Source organism: Arachis duranensis, chromosome 4 (assembly GCF_000817695.3).
Source record: "Arachis duranensis cultivar V14167 chromosome 4, aradu.V14167.gnm2.J7QH, whole genome shotgun sequence".
In the NCBI taxonomy this organism is placed as follows: domain Eukaryota; kingdom Viridiplantae; phylum Streptophyta; class Magnoliopsida; order Fabales; family Fabaceae; genus Arachis; species Arachis duranensis.
Window position 1 is genome coordinate 69,901,565 of NC_029775.3, and position 15,795 is coordinate 69,917,359.

Here is a 15,795-nt window from a genome sequence, read left to right on the forward strand (position 1 = left end):
ACAGACACATAACTGGGTGAACCTTTTCAGATTGTGACTCAGCTTTGCTAAAGTCTCCAGTTAGAGGTGTCCAGAGTTCTTAAGCACACCCTTTCTGCTTTGGATCACGACTTTAACCACTCAGTCTCAAGCTTTTCACTTGGACCTTCATGACACAAGCACATGGTTAGGGACAGCTTGATTTAGCCGCTTGGGCCTGGATTTTATTTCCTTGGGTCCTCCTATCCATTGATGCTCAAAGCCTTGGATCCTTTTTACCCTTGCCTTTTGGTTTTAAGGGCTATTGGCTTTTTCTGCTTGCTTTTTCTTTTTCTTTCTATTTTTTTTTCGCCATATTTTTTTTCGCAAGATTTTGTTTTTCACTGCTTTTTCTTGCTTCAAGAATCAATTTCATGATTTTTTAGATTATCAATAACATTTCTCTTTGTTCATCATTCTTTCAAGAGCCAACAGTTTTAACATTCATCAATGTTGTATTCTTTGTTGTTGTATGGAATAATTATAATGGCTCTTTGCTATGTGTGGACACAACTCCGTTCAACTAACCAGCAAGTGTACTGGGTCGTCCAAGTAATAAACCTTACGTGAGTAAGGGTCGATCCCACAGAGATTGTTGGTATGAAGCAAGCTATGGTAATCTTGTAAATCTCAATCAGGTCATCTTGTAAATCTCAGTCAGGCGGATTATAATTGATTATGGATTTTCGAATAATAATAAATAATAAGCAGGAAATAAAGATAAATAACATAGGATAGAAATACTTATGTAAATTAATGGTGGGAATTTCAGATAGGCGTATGGAGATACTGTGCCCTTTCTTTTTCTTCTTTCCTACTTCTTCCTTCCAGTTCTTTCATTCCTTCCTATGGCAAGCTGTATGTAGGGCATCACCGTTGTCAATGGCTACATCCCATCCTCTCAGTGAAAAAGGTCCAAATGCTCTGTCACAGCACGGCTAATCATCTGTCAGTTCTCAATCAGGTTGGAATAGAATCCCTTGATTCTTTTGCATTTGTCACTAACGCCCAGCCTTCAGGAGTTTGAAGCTTGTCACAGTCATTCAATCCTAGAATCCTACTCGGAATACCACAGACAAGGTTTAGACTTTTCGGATTCTCATGAATGCCGCCATCAATCTAGCTTATACCACGAAGATTCTGTTTAAGGAATCTAAGAGATACGTGCCCGGCCTAAGGTAGAATGGAAGTGGTTGTCAATCACGTGCGTTCATAGGTGAGAATGATGATGAGTGTCACGGATCATCACATTCATCAAGTTGAAGTGCAACGAATATCTTAGAATAGGAATAAAGAGAATTGAATAGGAAATAGTAGTAATTGCATTAAAACTTGAGGTATAGCAGAGCTCCACACCCTTAATCTATGGTGTGTAGAAACTCCACCGTTGAAAATACATAAGTGAAAGGTTCAGGCATGGTCGAATACTGGGTCAAAACGCGGCCCAAAATTGCTCCCAGCATTTTCTGTTATTTCTGCAGATCGCGCAGGTCACGCGTATGCGTCGGTCACGCGTGCGCGTCATCCAGCGATTTTCCTTATCGCGCGTACGCGTCGTCCACGCGTGCGTGTCATTCGTGCAGACTCTAATCCGCGCGTACGCGTCAAGCACGCGCATGCGTCGCTGCGATTTTCTTCATTTCGCGCGTTCGCGTGAGCCACGCGCACGCGTCGATGCTCGCTGGTTATCTCCTTAGTTTCTTGTGTTTCTTCCATTTTTGTAAGCTTCTTCTCCATTCTCTAAGCCACTCCTGCCCTGTAAAGCCTGAAACACTTAACACATTGATTACAACATCGAATGGTAATAAGGAGAATTGAAATACACAAATTAAAGATCTTTAGGTAGCAAGTTTTCAACCATAGAACAATCTTAGGAAGGGATTGTAAAATCATGCAGTTCATATGAATAAGTGGGTAAAGACTTGATAAAACCACTCAGTTAAATATAAGATAAACCATAAAATAGTGGTTTATCAATGGACACAAAGTACATTAATTCAGTATCTCTGGACACATTGTCTCTGTCCATGTCTCCTCTGTCAAACATGATTTTATGTCTCTGTGTCCCTGTCTCAGTGTCATGTCTCTGTAAACAAACGCAGCCTTATTGTCACATTTTTAAAAGGCATGGCCTGTTCTTTTAACATTAAAAGAAAAAGTGAAAATAAGATAAAAATATTATAAGAACAGTCTTTCAAAATTTTTTTTAAATATTGGCCTATTAGGTAAGTTTTTCCTAAAAATGAGTCCACTGACGTGTTTGACGCTGTTGTAGGAGCGTCGTCTGACACGTAGCAAAACGGCAATGCCATTAACTATGACGTTTTGCTACGCATAAATGACACGTGACTTGCCTCTCTTCTCCTTTGCTTAACTTAGTCAGCAGCCCCATTCTCATTTCTTCCTTTTTGGTCTCTTTCATCTTCATTTCAAATTTTGCTCCTCACCCACCATTGAAGAAAATGGCTCTGCTGGAACAGGAAGATAAGCTTTCTCCATTCTAACTTCGTGGGACCAAGGTAAGTTGTATTTACTTTATGTGTTAAATTGGGTTTTTAGTTATTATTATTAATTTGTTTTAAGCTGAAAACAATAGTGAAAAAATAGTTTATAATTTTGTTGTTGTAGTTGTAGTAGTACTTCTAGGGTTAGTATTAGTTAATTATTGTTAGGATATATTATTAATTAATTATTAGTATCACCATAAGAAATTATTAGAATAGCGACTGACTTGCAATCGATATAGAATTTCTAGGACTAGAAAAAAATTGGTTGCTAAATCGGTCGCTAAATTATATTCAGTGTCCGATTTTAGCAACCAACAAAATCGGTCACTAATAGCAATAGAATTAGCGACTGATAAGTTTATTATACAACCAGAATAAAGTTGTCGCTAAATCGGTCACTATTTTTTAATTTAGTGACCGAATTAGCAACCAAAACAAGAGAAGAAATGACTTCAGGATTTTTTGTCACAAAATCGGTCGCTATTTTTTAATTTAACGACCATTTTGCAACCGATAGAAAAAGGGTAAAAATTTGTTTGGTCACTAATTCGGTCGCTATGCTAATTGTTAAGATAGTGACCGATTTTGGCGACCAACAAGATTTGGTCACTAATAGCAACTGAATTAGCGACTGATAAGTTTATTATACAACTATAATAAAGTTGATCGCTAAATCGGTAACTATTTTTTTTAATTTAGCAACCGAATTAGCAACCAAAATAAGAGAAGTAATGTTTTTGGGATTCTTGGTCACAAAATCGATCGCTATTTTCTAACTTAGCGACCGATTTTGCAACCGATAGAGAAATAGGGTAAAAAATTGTTTGGTCACTAATTCGGTCGCTAAAGCAATGGTTGCTAAATCGGTCACTAATTTAAATAAAATAATATAGTTATTGAAATACCTTCGCAAACCCTAAATTCACCCATTCTCATCTCCTCCAAACAATTACTAAGTTAACTGCCAGAAGCACAACACCGTCTTTTTTGTTGCAGCGCCGTCTTCGTCACCTTCTGATTACAGTGCCATCCCCTGAGGTCTCGTCGCCGTCGTCGTCTGAGGTCTCGACATCGCCGCCTTCGTCTTTGAGATCTCGGCGGCGTTGGCGTTGTCTGAGTTCGTAGATCGTCTCATCACCGTCCAAATCTGACATTCTCATTGTCATGCCGTTCTTTTCTTATCGTCGCCTCCTTTGGTAGTGTCGCTTCCTCTGTTCACTCTTTTGTTGCAGATCGTTGCCTTGTTGTCCATATCTGTCTTTGCTCCTAGTCGCGTAGTTCATTTCTCACTGCTACCTCCTCTGGCAACTTCTTCTCCTGCAATAACAACAACAATAGTCTCTCCGGTAACTTCACTCTCAAACTAATTTATTTGATATTCTAAAGCCTCAACAACAACAATAGTCTCTCCGATAACTTCACTCTCAAACTAATTTATTTGATATTCTAAAGCCTCAAATACAATCATTGATTTGATTTGCTTATACTCCAAGATTGCTTTCTGATTTCGGATCACTTCCATTTCTCTCTTTTGTTGAAGATTCAGATTTCAGAGGCAACCACCACCACCACCACCAAAGTCCCATGGTACGCACCCATAATTACTTCGATTTCAATGAACCTTTGTTTTTCTTTTCAATTATTAGTTCCTCATTTCAATTCATTTCAATTCAATTCGCTCCATTTTGAATGTTTTGCAGACCTCCACCTTGCACCCTTACTTGACGTGCATTCACAACACCCTTGACGCTGCTCTGTGCCTCCAGGTATGTTTTTGCTTTTTCACCTTTTATTTTTTAATTATTATTGTTTCTTGTTGTTGTGAAACTAAGAATTGTTGTGGTTTTTAGTTGGTTGCAAAACTTCCCTTGTCAAGAAGTAGAAAGGCATAACAAGCCTGATGTTGAGCTCAAGTATGCTTCTCTTACATCTATATTTCACTTTCACATACTGATTCTTATTACTGATCTTTATATTTGAATGTCAGCTTCAGAGAAACACAGTATGTATTAACCTGTTTTAATCATTGATTAATTATTGTCCACATTTGTTAAAAATCATAATTGTCACTATCTTGTTTATTATTTCTTTTATCAAAGTGTATTTTGTAATGGTCATTTCATATTTATATTAAATGGTGAATTGTGGATATTAGAATCTGGAGAGAAAAATCACAAGAAGATAGTTGGAATAATAGTAGGAAGCACAGTTGCTATAATTTTTGGAATGATAATAATATTGGCCTGTTGTTACATATATATTCAGAAAAAGAAGAAAGAAGTTAGAAGGTAAATTGCTTAAATGTTAAAATACATTAAATCTCTCTTATGTGATGATACTGTTAAATGGTAATATTTATTTTACTTAATAATTTACCCTCTTTAAGTTGTTGTTTGTCATAATTTCCTTTTCTTTAAATAATAAATCATGTTATAACTTATAAGCAGATATGAGATTGAGAGCTAGTGAAATTATTGTTTCATCTGATCAAGAACAAATGAGTGTAAGTAGGTTGTTATTACATGTTTCTTCTGAAAACATGTGGTGTCCTAGTCTTAGTTGGGGCTCCAAGTGAAATCAAATTAAGCCCAGGAAGCCTTATTGGTGGTATGTTGCTTCTGAATTATGAAAAAATAAATTGTTGTAATGATAAGCACTAATTCATATTGAAGCAATGAAACTTTGAATGTGTATTATTTGTGGTTTATAGGGATGGGAAGCATTTCTGGAAGTGCTGCAATAGGCATAAAAGATACCTAAGAGATGATTGATTTGTGTGCTGAAAAGGAGATTTATCCAAATATAGAAGTGATTCCCATTGAATATGCTAATGAAGCTTTTGAAAGGATCGTAAACAAAGATGTAAAGTATAGGTTTGTGATAGACATTGAAAATTTCCTCAAGTAACAATGATAAATCAATAAAATAATTAAAGTTTAGGATTGTTATGTATTTAGTGTTGGATAGTTTCTTATTACTAATTAATGAGTTGAGTGAGAAATTTCAAATTCTAAATGCTATAGAAGAGAACAATAGTTTCTAGATTGGAAAAGTAAACGTTTATTTAATATACATTAGAACTTAGAATATGTCTAAAACAAAACATTAAGTAGTTTAGGGATTTCGCATTAGAACATAGAATATTTGGTATGAACCAATTCTTTTTAAAGCTTTAAACTATTTTTTTTTGTGAGCAGAGTTTAAACTATTACGTTAAATCGCTTGTAATAGTTTGGAATATTTGTGCATTTGCTATAGTTTGTAATATTTTCATGTATTTAGTGAACATTATTTTTTAATATTCTTGTGATGTATTTCATTTGATCTTGATATATTGTTTCGCAGAAAAAGCGGTTGTCATCATTACTGTATGAGAATCCTGCAATCATGGAAAGACATGGTGTCCTTGAAAGAGACTCGAGTTATAACAGAGTACACAAGCTGAGATAGATGCATTTGCTTGATCTAAGTAGATATTGAATAGAGTAGAGTTATGTTTGTTGTTCATGAATTATTTTTACTGTGTTTTAGTCTAAGTTGTGGAACATAAATTTGACACATTTAGGAATTTTCAATATTTGAAATTCAATATTTCTATGTAGATATTGTGAATGATTTTGTTATTTATTTAAAAAATTGATCTATGTTTGATTCTTTTTATATTTTTTGTAAATATAATTATTATGAAAATTAAGTTTTGGATCAGGAAAAGTGACCAATTTAGATTTTTAGTTCCGGAATTAGTGATCAATTTAGCGACTTTTCAAATCAGTTATGGGCAACTGGTTTAGCGACCGATTTAGCAACCGAAAAGTTGGTCACTACTTAGCGACCGATTTACTCAGCAACTGATTTAGTGCGGAAAATTTGGTCACCATTTAGTGACCGATAGTCTTTGGTGAGGGTTTGATGGCCTTGTTAAAAATCGATTGCTAAAATCGGTCGCTATTTTTTAATTAGCGACCACCAGAATCGGTCACTAAATTGATCGCTATTCTAGTAATTTCTTGTAGTGTATATATTTTAGTAATTTTAGTTTTATTTGAACTATTTTTTTCAACAACAGATTTAAAATTTCTTTAATAAATAGTTGTTTTTATATCCTTTTTAGTGGTTTAGGTTTGAAAATTTTATTAAAATATTTTGGCCATGATTATTATTAATAATTAGTTTAGTTATTTTAGTTATGTTTGAAATATGTAATAATAAAACTGAATGTTTTTCAGTATTTTAATTATTTATTTAAAAAAACTGAATTGATATGATTAATTCTTAGCATATATTTTTACTAATTTTAATTTTATTTGAAAGGTTTTTAAAAGAAATAAAACTAGAATTATTAGTATTTAATAATAAGAGTAAATTTTTTTAGTATTTTAATTATTTATAAAAATCAGAATTAATATTGTTAATTGTTAGCCTATATTCTTACTAATTTTAGTTTTATTTGGAATGTGGTTAAGAAAATAATTATTAATATTAATATTTAGGGTATGTTTATATTAAATATTTAATAATAACACCGAATTTGTTGTAGTATTCTAATTATTTATTAAAAATGGAATTAATGTTATTAATTGTTAGGACTTGTTTTTATTAATTTTAGTTTTGTTTCTAAAAATAGAAAATTAGAATTATTAATATTAATGTTTTGGATTATTTTTAATAGAGTATTGTTTATTTAAAATTTTTAATAATAAAACATTAATTTATTAGTATTTTAATTATTTATTATTAATTTACAATATATATTTTCAAATGATGATTGTAAAAGATTAATAACCAGTAAATAGGATATAATTATAATTAACATTTCGTATGTTTTTTTTATCATAAAGTTAAAGACGAAGATAGGAAAACGTGATATCACACGTGCTGACGAGTATATCTAATGTTATCTTCAACATCTTATATATAAGTAATTTTTGTGTTTACTGTAGTATTTAATAATTAATAATTCAGTTAGCAATTATAAATTATTTGGATTTATAGTAATTTAGTAATTATTAGTTATATTTCTACTAAACTGACTATTAATTTATTAAAAGTAATTATTGACTAGTTCTAATTATTGATTGTTAATTATTATTTTTGTTTTCAGTGTTCAAAAAATTTGCATACGAGACACTTACACCAAATAGACTTATATGATGTTAGGGTGGAAGAACAACTCAGAGAGAGCGGATTCTATCATATATCTTAGATAGGAAGGATCTTGACTCACAGTCCGAGTATAGATGCACTGGTTGAAAGGTGGCGTCTTGAGACACACACGTTTCATCTTCTGCACGGCGAATGCACAATTACCTTGGAGGACATCGCCATGATTTTTGGACTCCGAACTCACGATTTTCTAGTGACTGGATCAACTAACCACATCACAAGTGGCTAGAGAATAAGTGCATGACCCAACTTGGTAGTGCTCCTGGCCCGAACGACCATAGAGGAAGCAGAATCAAGCTGGCATGGTTCCGCACCCTAAAGCAGCACCAACATTTGACTGATCAAGTAAGTAGAAAAATTTATGTGAAATATCACATAATGTATCTATTTTGAACGACGGTATTTAGAAACAAGTCTAGAATCACTGTGCACTGGAAGTATTTGCCCTTGCTTCGTGAATTTTCTCAGATTCATAAGTTTTGTTAGGGTTCAGCTTGTCTTGCACACATGTATCGATCCTTATGTCAGGCATCGAGGTATGACTGCAAGGACATGGATGGTCCTCTAGCGTTGCTCCTTGTGTGGGGGCCCGGAGACCGATGCCATCAATAGGACCGCTGTTGATGGATACTAGCTTTCCACTCGCTCATAGGTAAAGTTTAGCAAAGATGTGAAATTAGTAATTTTTGCTGTAGTAATTGATATTACAAATAAGTCATGATTTAATTTGATGATATTGTGTTTGATGGTTCAAATGATTTATGAATTGATGGAACCCATAACCACTTTTAAGGGAGGTTATGCCCAAATTTTTATAAAAATATGGGTTGTTACAATATGTCAGGTGGAATGATTATCAACCAAACATCGAGGGATATAAAAATTGGACAACCACTAATTTTAGTAGAAAGTTGGACGATCTTTCTCTGGACAAGGTACGTGTTATGCCATTTACACTTTGTCTTATATTAAGTTAAATTGATGATTACACATTTACACCTTTGAGATTTGATATGTTTTTACAGTTTATGTGGGACACATACAGTCCCAACAGGAATGCATAACATCTTATTCCATTTGAGATCAACGATGGTGCAGATCTCTGAAGTGCAACCGTGCCTTTAATATGCTTTGAGGTTGTGGAGTGGCATCTGAATGATAAGGTCAGAAGACAGTTTGGCTTTCATTAAGACCCCCCATTGAACCTATGAAACTCGAAGCATCCCATAACATAGTTCTGACGGGTCCAAAAAACAAGAACTGGGGCGTAGAGCACAAAAATGGATCTCACAATGGTTAAATAGTCCTGCATGTGTATTATGACCGGTGCACTATTCGACCACTATCAACCATTTGACCAGTACATGGATTGGTATATTGGTATATTCAGTGATCACCTGCGCTTCTCCGAGCATGCCAATCAAGAGCAACCACATCAACAAGAGCAACCACCTCAGCCACAACACCCACCTCGGCAAGAACAACCACCATGTCCACAACCGTATACATACACACTACATCCATACCCACCACAATATCCAAGAGTCCTCCTAGGTGGAGGAGCATTAGCATTGTTATTCTCTGCCATGTTTTGCTCAAATTCCTCTTCAACCACTTCGTCAATCTCTTCTTCAACTCGTTGATTTCTAGCTTGCTTCCTTTGTCGCCAAAGAGTTCATTCATTCTCAAGATCGTATTGAAGAGGTTCTTTATCCCTATTATTCTGGATAGTCAAAGACAACAAGAAAATCAAATTGGAACTCTCTTCACGGTGTAAAGAGAATTCCCAAGGGGGAATAAAACAAAAAAAATTGTAAATAAATAAAAAGTAAAAAGGTCTAATCCAGGTAATCAATTGATTGGTAGTTTGTTAACCACGATTAATCCCCGGCAACGGTGCCAAAAACTTGATGCGGATTTTATAAACCACAAAACATCAGCAAGTGCACCGGATCGTACCAAGTAATAACTCACAGTGAGTCAGTGTCGATCTCATGAGGATTAACGGAATAACAGATTAAGCAAACAATAGTCAACAGATTAATCTAGTCAGACAATCAAAATTAGGGTTTTGAAAATATTTAACATAAGCAGCAATGAAAGAGAGGAAAACAATGAAAATTGAACGATGGTATGATTAAGAGAGTAAAGGTTTTAGAGATGTTAAAACTTCTGGATTAATACTTTTTCACTTTCCATCTTGATCATGCAAATATACATCCATGGTAAAGAAAAACACCCATTCATGTACACTTGAAAAGTATAACAAAAAATGAAAAAAAATGATGCCTTAGGTAAAGGCTACGCTTTTTAGGCTTCGGAGACACTTTTTTTGGGGGATGCCTATACCAGTGTTGCCTATTCTCAAAGGCTACGCTTCTAGCCTGTGAGAATAGGGTGCATTTTTTAAGTGATACTGTTCAGGACCAAAGGCTAAGCTTTTTAGCTTCCATGATTACCAGAATAGGCTACACTTATCCTTACTACTGGATCACCTTTAAAGCATATAATATTTAGTAATATTATTACATATATAATTCTACATTTTTAAATAAATGAGTTAAATATTTTATAAAATAAAATTAAACACATAATTATACTAAATAATTTCTTTAAATAATAAAAATTATCGTTACACAATTCGAGTACATAATCTTAAGAAGCAATTAACAATCAAAATATAACTTAAGATAATTTATGTCACATAAAACTTGTATCACATATCAATTAAAATGCAAAGTCTGCACTCTGTATCCGAAAAGAGCTTAACAAGCAGAAAATCGTTAATCTTCCAATCTTGGCATAATGACTAAAAAAATGTTTTCAAGCACCTTCAGATTCTTCTCGAACACATCTTTTTCATGTTGATCTTCATCACCATCAAGAAAACTCTTAGCCTTAACAATTGTATCAGTGATCATTCCCTTGTTCCTTCCCGGCAGGGCTGCTGCAAAAATACTTGTACTTCTAAGAAGTTTAAACAAAAAAATTCTTCTAAAGGTGCACAAAAATAGTGTAAATAGAAATTAACTAAAATAAAATAATAAGATCACAAACTGAGTTGAAATACTGAAATATATTATGATCATTATACTAATTGCTAAATAAATGGACAAAGAGAAAAAAATTAATTACTGAATATACCATTTCCCAACTTCACTCTAAACAGCCTAAACTTTACTGCCAATAGGATATTTATCACCCAAACTAATCCCAGTATTATTTACTAAACAATCCACTGCGGATAAGAAATACACAAATGAGATGATACAGTAAATTACCTTGCCCTACCAGTAGGACCTATAACAAGTTGTGCATAACCCATAGCAACGTAAGCAGTGCACCAAACCCAATACCATTAAGGTTTTAACTCTAACATCAGTTAAAATAATAAAGCAAGATCAGTTTTAACTGTAACCATTAAGGAAAAGTCCATTGACACATACCTTAAAACCCACATCTGGATGTGAATCAATGTGTCTGCCGATAAGTTCCAATACTGCTTCTCTAACAGAAGTTGCAGAGTCACAACCTTCCTTCAACAACTGACTGTACTTGTTTATCACCCAATACCTCTGGATCAGCCTATACAATGATACTAACCTGCTCATTATATGAAATGAAAGAGAAAATTAATTAAATGCCAAGAAACAATAAAAAGCAACTCATTTTCACAAAAGAGAGATATAATTTTAGAAATTGACTAGACTTACAGCTCGTAAAGCCTTAGTCCTGATAACTGGGGAGTTCTCCCTCAGGCTTGCCTAGATACATAACAAAAAAAATAATTAAACACGATGAATTACAATTCATTTGGAAAACCATGGAAATGGAGAATATCAACTAACCAGATGCACGTGAAGAATCTTATCAAATCCTCGACAAAATTATGAACTGTTTTGACTCAAAGCTAAAGTAATCTTCTTAATTGAATCCCTCGCCAACGTGGATGAGATGGTACTAGAGTCCCATACAATGATTCTTGATTTCATTCTAGCAAGATGGATATAGGCTTTCGCTGACAGTTAGGATCATTTTTGTACCACAGGCAGAGATAAAACCTGCACAAATTAATTGTGTTTAAAGATTGATGATAAATAAATGAACCATAGGTATATTACATTCCTCCCCAAATTTAATTGTGTTTAAAGCGTCAACAAATTAATGTGAAGAGTTCACATCATGCTAATTTGAGAAAATAAAATCAATGTAGACACTGCACAAGTTTCGCCTACACAAAATAAACATAGCTTAATGCCATATTAGTTAACACACCTAACGAATCTGGCTTGATTGAGCATAGCAGGTTTTTTTTTCATCTGGTTAAAACATCTGCTAAACCCAATATAGAACATCCTCAAAGTGTAATTATCAGTGGTATTCACATCCACATGAGCTTCAATCAAAGTTTTCCATTTCTTAACAAGTGACCTCAGTTTGTCAGTAGTAAAATCCATTCCCTGCAGATTAAAGGAAAAGTTTCAATCAGCTTACAACCACACAAGATAATAAATAGGTTAAAGGAGGCTAAGCAATATAGCATACCCAGAAATTTGTGAGAACATCCTTCCTTGTACATCTTTTGCTCTCAGTCTAATCTTCCTGAAGGCGTGGTCCTCATCACCTTGAAGATCAACAAGTGAGACCTCAGACACTCTATGTTTGAGTCCTTCTCAAGCAATATATCATTCGCACAAATCATTAAAATATCAACAACATAAATACTAATAAATTGACCTTTCAACTACTAACACCCCAAACTAAAAAATATTCTAACAACAAAAACAACACCAAAAACAAAGCCTTGTCCCACTAGGTGGGGTCGGCTACATGAATCAAACGACGCCATTGTGCTCTGTCATGTATCATGTCTACAAAGAGACCGTTTACATGTAGATCTCGTTTGACCACCTCAAGGATGGTCTTCTTAGGTCTTCCTTTTCCTTTCATCCCTTGTGCATCTTCTATCTCATCCACCCTCCTGACTGGGTGTTTTGTCAGTCTTCTTCTCACATGTCCAAACCAACTAAGACACGATTCAACTATCTTTTCCACAATGGGTGCTACTCCAACTCTCTCCCTTATATCTTCATTCCTTATTTTATCCAATCGCGTATGACCACTCATCCATCTCAACATTTTCATCTCTGTCATACTCAGCTTATGTTCGTGCTCCCGTTTGGCCGCCCAACACTCCGTACCATAAAGCATAGCCGGTCTTATAGCAGTGCGATAGAATTTACCTTTAAGTTTTAAAGGCACTTTTTTTGTCACATATAAAACCAGATGCACTCCGCAATTTTGACCAACCTGCCTGGATCCTATGATTTACATCTTGTTCAATCTCTCCATTATCCTGTATGATGCACCCAAGATACTTAAAACTTTTAACTTTTGGAAGGATGTTTTCTCCAATCTTCAGCTCTATATTAGGGTTTTCCCTTCTCAAACTGAACTTACATTCCATATATTCCGTCTTGCTACGGCTTATGCGCAGACTATACACTTCTAGAGCTTTCTTCCATAAGTCCAACTTCTTATTTAGGTCTTCCCTTGACTCTCCCATAAGGACGATATCATCGGTAAAAAGCATGCACCATGGCACATGCTCTTGGATGTGCTCTGTGAGTACTTCCAAGACTAATGTGAAAAAGATATGGGCTTAAGGATGATCCCTAGTGTAATCCTATACAAATAGGAAATTTCTCTATCACACCACCTTGAGTAAATACATTCTAAAGATTCACAAGCACTGTAATGCTATAGTATATTAGTAGATAAAACAATGGATCCAACTATCTAATTGAACAATCATTCAACAATAGAGAAAAAAATGAAACATGTCTAAACTACTAATTTCCATGTATCAGTGAGTATAAAGAGGATTACAAATTAAATCTAAAATTAAAATAAATAAAAGAAAAGAGAATAAACAAAAACCTTAGTGCCCTGAGTACTAAGTCCGTATCAGTTGTGTGCTTGAAAATCATTTGAATGTACCTCACAAATAGAGGATTTTTTTGTTGGAGCCACTTATGTTGCCTCCTAGTGCCTTCACAAAGTGCTAAATAAATTTAGGGTTCCCTTCATAAGTGGTGGTAGCAATGAGATTACCATATACCATTGTTGGTGCCATGGTGTCTGGTTCAACGCAACGAACACCGGAGGCAACCAATGCCGGTTTGACAGGAGGAAAAGTGGTGCACTTGCGATCTTTAGCTACACATGCAGCCGCCAGAATTAACTGTATGTGGCAAATGGAAGCAAGTGCTTTTGTAGAATTGAAAAACTTGATCACCAGTGCCACAACAAGAGGATCGTGAGCAAGATAGTCTGGCGTTCTTCCACCCGGTAACAGTAGCCCGTCATAGTTTGCAACATCAATTTAAGCAAACTTTGCATTGAGAACGAAATTGTCACCACGTGCCTCAGACTTGCCAATATGCAATGCCCTCAACAACATGAAAAATCTACATGCAAAGCTCAAAAATTGGATTCCTAAACAAAACCTCTTTGCATCTAAACATAAAGAATATGAAATCCATTTTCAAAATACTGTACAGAATCTTCACATGTGAAAAAACCCTTTTCAATTGCAAGTATTCTAAGCTGTAATCTCATTATTATAAACTCATCCTTTGCATCTCATACACTGCAGTTGAATAGGAAATCAATTAAAACTAGAACCTTAATCATCAGCAATAAATTCTAATCATAAGAGTTGAATCCCAAATCAAATCCAAACAGAAACCCCAATCACAGAACTCCTAAAATCGGAACCCTAAACCTTTGAAATTTCATATCCAAATACAAATCAATACATACCTATAAGACGATGTGAGCACAGAGAGGACGATGAAAAGTGCAGAGATGATGATGGTGAGGGCGGCGCAGTGACGATCAGTGCAGGACGGCGAAGAGGAGTGACGGTCAGTGCAGCGATATGGGGAGTGGTGAGTGGGGCGATGGTCAGTGCAGCGATATGGTGAATGGTTAGTGCGGGCGACGATCAATGGCAATGGTGAGAATGGCAAGGTGATGAGTGCCGATGGTGAATGGTTCATGCGCGAAGAGGAGCTGGTCAGTGCAGCGATGTGGTGAGTGGTGAGTGGCGACTAGTGGTGAGTAGTGAGTGGCGGTGAATGGTGAATGGGGACCGATGGTCAATGGCGATGGTGAGAATGGTGAAGGGTTTGTGCTTTTGGGGAGAATGGCAAAGGTGAGCTTGGATTGAATTGAAGGTCATGTGTGTGCTTTTGGGAGAAAAGGGAAAAAAATTTACCAAAGTGTAACAACCCTGATTTTCGAGTACATGAGATCTTTTCTGAAAGTACGAATTTCTCTGGAAGATCAGTAAAAGGAACACCTCTGTTATATCATCAAGCATCTCAATCCTCATTATCATTATGTCATCCTTAAGCTAGAACCTCCTCTGAGGCAATCTCGATAATGCAATCGCGAAGAACCTAGTTTTTGAACCGTATCGGTTGGCAGTTTTGATTCTGATTTTCGTAAATAATCTTTGTTTGACGAACCGGACTCGATTCATGAGAGGAGAGAGATAATAGTATAATATTATCATTATATTAGTATTAGAAAATGCTTGAATGATATTATAAGGTTACCTGGTCTGTTTTAGTTAAAAACAGAAAATCGGTTTAACCAGGTTTACGGTTTACTGGTGCAACTTAGCACCAGCACTCTCTGAAGACTTTAGCAATGCTAAGGCCTCATTATACATGTTTTATTCTCATAATAAATATGTTACTAGTGTCATTTATGCTAGTAGCTCAGAAAATATTTTTTAGAGATGTTTTTACAAGTGTTCCGATACACCTAGTTTTAGTAGTTATACACCTGAGATATTTTAATATTATTTTAATCCACTTTCAAGCCAACCAATCACAACTCACCTTACACCCCCAAGACCTCCAAGGCTGTCTCATTTCATCATTTTGGCCGAAAACAACGAGAGAGAAAAGAGAGAAACTTTCATGAACACTTAATCTTCAAAGCTTGATTTCTTCTGAACTAAAACTCAAATCAAAACTCTGATTTCACCAAAATGATCCTCTCTTCTTCCTCTACATAACCATGTAACTTATCA